This window comes from Protopterus annectens, chromosome 9.part0 (genome assembly GCF_019279795.1).
Source record: "Protopterus annectens isolate FY-2018-M chromosome 9.part0, PAN1.0, whole genome shotgun sequence".
NCBI classification, from domain to species: Eukaryota; Metazoa; Chordata; order Ceratodontiformes; family Protopteridae; genus Protopterus; species Protopterus annectens.
This window is the reverse complement of record NC_056743.1, coordinates 1,537,572,614-1,537,582,613: the sequence shown is the minus strand read 5'-3', so window position 1 is coordinate 1,537,582,613 and position 10,000 is coordinate 1,537,572,614. Positions and strand designations below refer to the sequence as shown.

The window sequence follows — 10,000 nt, the reverse complement described above, 5'->3', positions numbered from 1 at the left end:
TAAAATAGTTCACGTTCTATGTTGTTTCACATTGAAAGTGTCAGTCAGTCATTGCCAAGATTTGTTTTAACTAACATTCATGATAACTGAGAGCAAATCATATTGACTTATCTAGAGAATCTTTGATAGCTATACACTAACACATTTTAACCATGCTGCAAGCTTCATTGTTGAAGTTGTTACTAAGTTGGAAATGTTCCACATTTTGCCCATTTATTTCACATTATGGGAGGTAGAGTTCCACATTTTGGAAATGATTGAGTTGAAAGATGTGATAATTATGTTGCAAGTATTAATTTTATTACCCCAAAGGAACCTTGATTCACATAGCAACTGCACATAATTTCAAAGTTCAGTGGAAACCATGAGACAAAACAAGTGACAGCACAGGGCAATGTCCTTGAACAAAAATTGTTAAAATGCTTTCCAATTAATGTCTTTGAATAAAATTTGTTAAAATGCTTTCCAATTTAGTAGCTAAGCTCATGAGCAGAATATACATAGTGTTTGATACTAGTTTTATATAAAGTGTTTGTACAACCTGTATCACAAAATTATTTGTAAAGCAATGACTTGTGTGATGATAGGAGGTACTACCAGTCATGGCAAGAGACGTGGGGTAGTGGATGTGTAACATATACCAGCACAGATAACTAGAATTTTATTATTTTATTATTTATTATTAAATATATTTAAACTTTTCATTGTGGCTGGTCCTTTTTAGAAAATATTTAAATTTTGAGAGTTTTTGCATATATTTATTTGGTGATAACTGTCCACTCCTGAAAGCCTCGCTGTTTGGTCAACATTACCATATGTATTAATATTAACTTCACTCAGTATAATTGGGCACCCTTGCAACAGCCTTGTGTAGCTGGCTTTGTAGTGCCTGGCAGCAGTGATAATGACCTTACAGTCTGGGCAGAAAGGAGCATAGCTAGTAAACCTGTGCCAGCCTTTCCCAGGTGCCTATCTGCGTGTGTGCAAGTCAAATCTCAAAGTGTGTGTGTATCAGCTACTTGGAGTTGGGATATAAAGCAGTGGTTTCACAGAGAGAGTGGTGGAGGACTTGGGTTGGGCACTCAGCTGAGGACTTAACTCTGAAGCTGTGCCAGTACTGAGTCTTATTGGGGACCTAGGAGACATATAGAGAAATCCAGACCCCGGGCTGACTGTGTTCCCTGTGTGCTCTTAAAGGAAATTATGCTTGATGCAGAGAGGTCTGAATCTGGAAATACTGAGTGTACCCATTTGTATTTCAAGTGCATGCCCTCTCCAGTGTCAGAGGTGAGAATTTGGGCTCACTGATTACTGGCCCAGCATGGGGATGACACACAGTGGTGCCCATTACATATAGGCAGCAGTGGTGGGCATCACACTGAGTAAAATCAGTAATAACATAAATGGTAGCGTGTAACCAATGCAGCCAGGCTTTTTGGAGTGCCAAAGGCATCACTAAAATAAGCACAAGCACGCTCAAGATTTTGAAAGTGTTCTCTTAAAGACCAGCCACAACGAAAGGTTGAAAAATATTTAAAAATAAATAATAAAATAGAAAACAGGAGAATACTAAATATCCAATGACAATAAACATCAGAGTTTCACAGGAGAAATAAAAATATCACAGCTGGACAGATTCAAACATGCAGAAAAACACTACTTAACTGATCTCACTGTACTTCCTGACTGTCTAAAAAATAACTGTTCCCTAGCTAACTTAATTAATACAGCAAGACAAGATTAGATGCTGAGATGCTTACTTCCACAAGGCAAGGTGATGAGCTTCTAACAGACTGAACTGAACTCAACTGAAATCAACTGACTGTGATAAATGTCATATATTTTTAGATCAGGCTCCAAGAAAAACAAAACAAAATGAGCTGCTATGTGAGTTCTATCCTTTCAGTGCTGGTTATAGAATGACATCACCTTTGATCACCTAACAATTGTACAATACACATTCAGAACTTTGCTAAGATCTGTTGTAGCATTTGAAAACTATAGGACAATTTCAAAAATGTGTATGCTTCCCTTCCAGAATTCAATAAGCATCTGTACAAGTCAATGCGATAGTCAAATGACAGAATGATTTACAAAACTCCAGCTAAATATGCTTGCATACGTTACAGATGCACTGCCCTATTATTCCTGGCACAGATGGCAGTACCTCACATCGTCACACATATTATTGATTAATCATCTTAAGAGTTAAGTAGGAGTGTGGTTTTCTCCATTGTTCACCAGGGTGGTATCATTTTGGGATATGCGTGCAAATGAATTTTAGCTATTTTTGTAATTAAAGGTTAAATAATAGTCCATATATGTTAATACCTTTAGTCAGAAGTTGTGTACAGCATCTGGTGAGTTTTCCAGTTGAGAATCTTTCTGAACCTTATGTTTCTGTCTCTCACTGGCAGTTACCTCTTTCCATGTCATATCCTCTATGCTGAAATTTATTTTTTTCTTTTACATCTTTTGTCTGTTCAGCTCCTTTTTGTTCAACAATATTTTGAAGTTAGTTCTCCAGACTTTATTAGTTTCTTCTGTCTTTGGCAGTGTCACATTCGTTGCTATTTTCCTTCCCAGTATGTCGCAATATGGAACTTCCTATAATTTAATTTTATCTGATGAATCCAAGTTGCTGATTACAAAGGGCAAATAAACTTTATAATGTAAGCTGTGATGACATGGGCAAGTGCCAGCATTGCCAGCTGGAGTTTCGTAAAGAATGATATGTCCTTTGAATATCAAACTGACTTACACACGATGCTTGTGTTCCAAATGTATTAGAACTGTATATTGTTTATGTATCAAACTGATTTGTACAGATATTTGTGCTGAAAATGTATTGGTGAGGTCTGTGTGTGCTAAAAGTTATCAACAGCACACCCTGCTGGAATGAAAATAAATTCATATGTATTATTGTAACTGAATTAAATGTATATGTTTTGACAGAGTATACTGGCACAGCAAAGGTTAACCAGCTAACTTACTTTAAGAAAAATAAGGGAAATGTAAATGAGCTGTTAAACCATTAAAAGGCAGCCCACAGTGCTGAACAGGGCTGCAGACACTGTGTCTGGGAAAGAGCCTTTGTTCATTAGCTTATCAAAAAGAGAGGAGACCCCAAGCACTTCCATACACATTTCTATGTGTATTGTGGCTGTCTGTGGTTAATTCCTGTCTCAGCTTCAATTGGGAATACTGTGCAAACCTAGAGTCAGGTGCCCAAATTAAGTAAGTATGCCAGCCTCTTGGAAATTGTATTTTAGATATTAAAAACAGAAATCTCAAGAGTATTGAGTATTCTGTTTGGGAAGCCTGACTAGAAAAACCCTCACCCACAGCATCTTGTCTTGTGGTAGTAAATAACTTAACTAGGGAACAGTAAAATTATCTTACATTCAGTTAGGAATATTGTGAAGCTTAGTTCAGAGAGTGTTTTTTTTATTTGTATCAGTCTGTCCATCAATGTTGATTTAAATATTTTCTGTAATTTGAACTCTGTGGTTTACTGTAAATATATATTCACTATTTTCATGCTGCTTTATTATTTATTATTAAATATATTTAAACTTGTATGGTGGCTGGTCCTTGTAGAAAGTATCTAACCACTGAAAGTACTTATATTTATTTGATGACTCTATGTGGGCCACTCCATAGCCATCTTGATGAAGTACTACCATTTGTATTAGCATTAATATTGCACCATATAATTGGATACCCTTTGTAAGAGCCTTAGCGTAACTGACTGATGGCAGTGAATTTTACCTTACAGTCTGGGCAAAGCTGGTAGAGCAGGTAATCTGTGCCAGCCTTTCCCAGGTGTGTGTGTGTGTGTGTGTGTGTGTGTGTGTGTGTGTGTGTGTGTGTGTGTGTGTGTGTGTGTGAAAATTAAATCTTAAAGAGTGTGTTGTGTCAGCTACTTGGGGCAGAGACATGAAGCACTGGTTTACAGAGAGGGTGCTGGAGGACATGGCTTGGACACCCGGCTGAGGACCTGACTCTACAGTTGTACCAGTGGGGAGTCTTACTGGAGACATGGCGGGAGACAGATATACAGACATCCAGAACCCAAGCTGTGTTCCATGTGTTCTCTTAAGGGAAACTGTATTTGATACAGAGAGGTCTGCATCTGAAAATACTGAGTGTATCCACTTGTATCCAACTGCACATCACTCTCCAGTTTCAGTGGTGAGGATTCAGGATCCTTGATTACTGGCCCAGTATGGGGATAACACATATTGGTAGCAACGGTGGGCATCACATAAGCTACTACAATTACTAGATGAGAACTGTGAGTATGGCAGGCAATCTTTTTATTGTATCTCCAAGAAAGCAGGCATAAGAATATGACTGGAGTACATGCTGAAAAGGGAGCCTGACCTTTACAAACTGCACCATTTTCTTTTCAGAAGTACTGCTGCAGATGTCCATTTTACAGGGCAGGATAATTGAGACTATATGGTCTTAGTTGGGATAAATAATTTGTCACTGTAGCTTTACAGTTGTCTGTGCTGTGGACACTGGGAAGTTAGTTGTGAGATCAAGTGAACAATGATGACACTTAATGCCCCACCAGCTAGCTATTGTACCTCTATTGTGACTCGGGAAGAAAAGGAATCTGAATCTACAACTGACTGTTCACCAGTGCTTGGACTGGAGATGTGCTGTGGAAAGGTTCCGCTTCTGTACATTTTTTAAACACCTTTATTAAATTATCGCTTAAGACATAGGCAAACATGCATTAACAGAAAAGAAAACAATATACATCACATATTTCTTTGCCATTATCATCAGTCCAAAATTACACAAAATTGCTGAATTCCTGCCTTCCCTTATACCTCAGTCTTCCTCCTCCTAAACATTATTGTGCATGTACTAGTCCCACAATTTCCATTTACTTATATTTAATTTGCTCTTTCCCTTTTCTAAGGATCCATCTTCCAGTTCTTTATCACTTTTATAACATTCAATACTCAAATACAGTTGGTGTTGACTTTAATTTCCATTTTCTAGTTAATTACTTTTTGGCAGCCAACAGAATTAAACTTAAGGCTTGAAATGTCTAGGCAATCTGGATCCTGTATCTCAGCTCAAAAGAATCATTTCCTTATTTATACCCATTTGCTCAATCAATATTTCTGAGACAGTACTCTGCAGGGAATTTTTAAGATCTATTAGGTTATTACATTTCCAAAGCATATGTTCCCAGTTTCCTCTTTCTACTCAATCACACCTCCAACATTTGCTATCTACCTGAGGAAAATTCTATGAAGTTTACTTGGAGTATAAAAATAACTATGCAAACACTTCCAAGCAAAAAATCATATACCTTCTGGACTTGGTTGCATACTTGAGAGCCATACATATGTCTTCGCATTGTTTTCTTCTAGCTTGCTTTTCCAGTTTCTCTTCCCAGTCTTTTCTAACTTTTGCTGATTGGATCTTATAGTTATCATTTGATATTTTAAATGCCCTACTTATGTTCCCCTTTTCAACAGCTTTGGTGAATTTCTGTAGTCTAAAATGTCTATTACAGCTGACAAACTAGACACTAAACTATACAAAATGTGGAATGCATGTAACAGGGATGGGTTACGTAGCAACATATACTGTACTTTACTAAATGCTGCACTTCTCAGTTATGGTATGGTCCACTAAACCATCTAATGATTCATACAAATGAATCATTCATTAAGCATGATGGTGGACAAATTGGCATTGCCATATTATGGTAATGGGGGCTCTGGTACTGTGACAACTCCCACTGGTCAGAGCTCACTGGCATCACTTTGTGGGGGTAGAACAAGTTAGGTTATGGTAGCAGGTTTGTGTGTACTACAAGGACTTCTCCTGCTGGCAGTGAATTCTCTGCTTTGCAAGAAAAGGTTTTCCTTTTTTTTAAACAACATTAATATGTTACTCAGCTATGTCTGCCAAGCAACACATTAGCTGGGGAGGGTGAATGCAACACTGCCAGGACTACGGCCATTGCATTACCTGCAGTTGAATTCTCACGGCTTATCCCATTGTAACCATTCAGCACTCTGATCATTACACTTTTATGAATAGTGTAAATTTCAGGGAGGATGGTGAGTTGCATATTTATTCTGTGGATGGAGCATAATACCTACACAATGGGGTAAGTCAATGTACAAGGTTATACTCTACTGTGCAGTTTTGTTTTTCTAATATGAATTTTATCAGCTTTTGATAGTCCCATCTATGGTATACAAACCCATTCCTGGCAAACATGATTTATAAATAGTTCCTGAAGTCTTTAGGTTGTGTGACAGCCACAGCCATTTTATAGAGGTGTGTAAAAGTCTGTGACAGCCACAGCCATTTTATAGAGGTGTGTAAAAGTCAAAATTATAAAATGTTGCAGCAAGGTTTGTGCATACCAAGAACAAAACAAAGTGGATCTTAATGCTTTGCCTTTCTGATTGCATATTATGTGGTTGTGGATTTGATTATTACCCTTGGTTGCATACTGTGCTATCACTGGTAACGTTGTAAGGAAAATATACACCTGAGCTGCACTTCTGTCTGGTCATTTGTGTATAGGATTAAGGCTATAAGCTGCTCATGAGCTACTCCCTCTGGTAAAATATTTGATTTCATTAGCCTTCAATTGTCTACTGTGTGCCCTTGTACAAATGACTTAACTAGACAGTGCTCTTGGGCAGTCAGGAATTTGGACTGGGCTCATCAGTGATCTCTTTCACTTCATGCCTAATAACTACCTATGAAATGTTTGTGAGCACTGATGATTTACATACTCTGAAAGCAGTACATACTTTAAGTAGGAACAGTGATGATTTCTGGATACATATAGCAAACTGGATCTTAGGGCAAATGCAACATATTTGAATCTTTGTCTTAGGCACTGAATCTATATAATGCAAGTCTGAATGTACTCTCCTGACATACTTGGGGTATAGACTGAAGCCTGTGGGCTAGATATGGCTTGATTGTGTGTATAAGTGAAACAATATAAATGAATATTCTATGCAGAGTGCTTGACAAGGCATTCAGATCAACCAAATATATTAGTGTACAAGACTTGTGAGAAAGTTGGTGTACTTAAAAGGATTCATACTGTGCTGTTATAGAGTTATTCATTGGCTAGTGCAAAAATAAAGCCAATGGTTAGAACACTAAATCTGATAACCGGTGAGGGTTTGAGCCAAATATGTAGTATCATACATATAACCACAATGACAGCAGTATACTGTGACGGTTCACATGTTCATAAAGGTCAATAAATTGTGTACTAGATGCATCATAGCATAGCCTAACACATAACAATCCTAACATCGTTAGCAGATGCAACAAAAAATCTACTGTAATGAGGACTTCATTGAGAATTTAGAAAAGTAATCCCAAAAGTTCTTATTGGGTATGTCAAAAATTTTTAATAGCATCATAGTTCCGCTGTGGCGACCCCTTACTGGGAAAAAGCCAAAAAGACAACAAAAAAACAACAGAGATATTCTGACTTATTTACTGGTTTGGGCTGTCTGCAAGGACACCATAATATTAAAATTTCCTCTCAACTAATGCTCCAGAATCAGTTTCTATTGTACTTAGAGGTATAAACTGAGCAATAATAATTAAAGTGAACAGAAGCTATGATATACTGTGTTAAGTAAACAAACTGCGTAAATAACAAGGCAATAACAAAGAAGTAGAAAAAGTTGACTATGTATGGATCATCAGACCTAAATGTACCAAAAGATGACATAATCAGATTCAACCAATTGAAGAAGCTGCTGCAATTACATTTACTATTAAATACTTCTCTGTGTTCCATTTTAGCCATGAGTTCTGGCAGATTACGATTGATAAGGCTATGTTAAATTCAAAACCCCTCTGGGTAGATATGTATTTCTACGGTTACTGAATGGTATCTCTTCAGCTCCAGAAGTATTCCAGAGAGCTGTATCTGATCAATTAAAAGGCTAGACTGTGCCGTTGTTATAAATGATATCTTCTTGTCTGAGGTGCTACTAAGAAAGAATGCAACACATCTCATTCAGCTTCTATGACAAATTAAAGCAAAGATGCTTGAAGAGGAACAAAAATAAGGGTCAGATTTGTGTAATTTCTCTGTAGTATATGACTCATGTTTCAGCTTCTGAAGGCCTCCAGCTTGATTTCATTAAAATTCATAGCAAATGTGTGTACATGTACATCCATACATATATGTATGTACAAGAAACCATAAAGCATATATGTGTGTATGCATGTGCACACACTCAGACCAAGTGAGCAGAATGAACCTCTGCTCTTTAGTTGAAGGCATGCACTATGACTTCCTTCATTCTTACACTGGGACTTCATCAGTTTTCCACCGAAGGTAATGCAGACCTTCTGGTAGATGTTTGTGCATTCTGAAATAGTTTCACATTAGTCAGTACATATACTGCATAAGGACCTGAATCAATCAGGTGAGGAAATAATAATTGGCCTTTGGAAAGTGAAACAATGGAAAAAAGACTGAAACATGGGGGTAGGTAGAAGGTAGACATATCAGGAAAGCTTAACCTATCAAATCACTTTGGGGAATGGCAGTAACATTTGAAAACCAAATGGTTTCAGTGTGGGGGAATGATAAAATAAGGCTTACAGAAGAGTGTTTCTCAGCTTTAGAAAAGAAAGCAGTCGCCAGTATAATGTTTCCCAATCTTGAGAGAGAAAAAGGAGTTGACAGTGTGCTGTCTTCTTCCAATCAAGGGGCCTTTGAGCAAAACGTGTGTGAATTCATGGCAGACTGGGTTAAATACCTGTCATGTCCATAATGTGATGGGGAACTGGAGGAAAATAAACAGTCAATGGGGCCTGAGCTGTGTCGTGTAGTCTAGGATTTGATTCCCTCAGCCTCCATTTGCCTACCGTACGACTCTGAGCAAGCCACTTTATCAGAAAGTAAACCCAGTATCAGCCTGACAAAGGTCCATTTGGACCTGTGTTTAACACCAGTTAACAAAGTCCAATAAAATAAATAAGCAGAAGCCCAGAGATAAATGATTAGTTATGTATTTCCTTGGCATGATATAATACCGTTTCCAATTTATTTTAAACTTGCCATGTTTAAAATATCACTCAGGAAGCTACTATGGCATGATTTTGTTTGTTTTTCAACAATGGAGCGAGAGAAGAATTTTGAAATGTTTAGGATTAATCACTAAAGCACATACAGTGAAATTCTGTTAACAGTTTACAACTTATTACTCTACAGAGAAATATCAGCTAATAAACATTTGCTTCACTACTACTGCAAGAAAGTGGACTAAAACCTAATGACTTATGAGCGTTGATAGACTATTCTGAGACAGCAAAAAGACACTGATCATGTCCTTGGTTGTCAAATATTTATTACAACATCTATGGTAAACTAATCACCATGGAGGTTATTCAAAGTCTATTTCAGAACAGAAGCATAACTAGGGTGGGGAAAGAGGGCAGCTGCCCTGGGCACAAGGTGTCAAGGGGTGTGATGATCAGGACATGTTTTTTATTTAATGCTCCTAGTCCTCACATAAGAGGGCAAGGAGAACAGATGGAGAGCTTTAGAACCAGGCACCAGATCGGACAGTGGACTTTTTTCTTTAGATTTCTGTCATGTAAGGTGTGAAGGTATGAGTGGGTAGGATATTAGGAGCTAGCGAGGCAGAACTGCCAAACAGGAAAAGCAAACATTTTCTTCTCTTCAAATGAAGAGCTAGGGAGGTAGGGTACCACAATGGAAAATGGCCCTGGGTACTGGAAGAGTCAGCAATGCTTCTGCTTGAGAAATGCATGCACAAAGCACCAATTAACACAGTGTGTCACTGAGATTTCAAGGGATGCTGCTGTCTTTGCAAAAGTATGAACTGTATATATGGAATGCACCAATGAGGCTGATCCATACAGCAGACACCTTATCTACCGCATAGTTAAAAGACTGTAAACATTTATTTGAACTCTGTCTAGAAGTCTTACGGATAATTTT

At 37.7% G+C, this 10,000-nt stretch overlaps 1 protein-coding gene across 2 annotated transcripts in view; it reads right to left on the bottom strand.

The window, feature by feature from the left end:
- Positions 1-10,000, bottom strand: part of PPP1R18 (protein phosphatase 1 regulatory subunit 18) — a 463,018-nt gene that overhangs the window by 131,779 nt on the left and 321,239 nt on the right. The window lies entirely within an intron of this gene.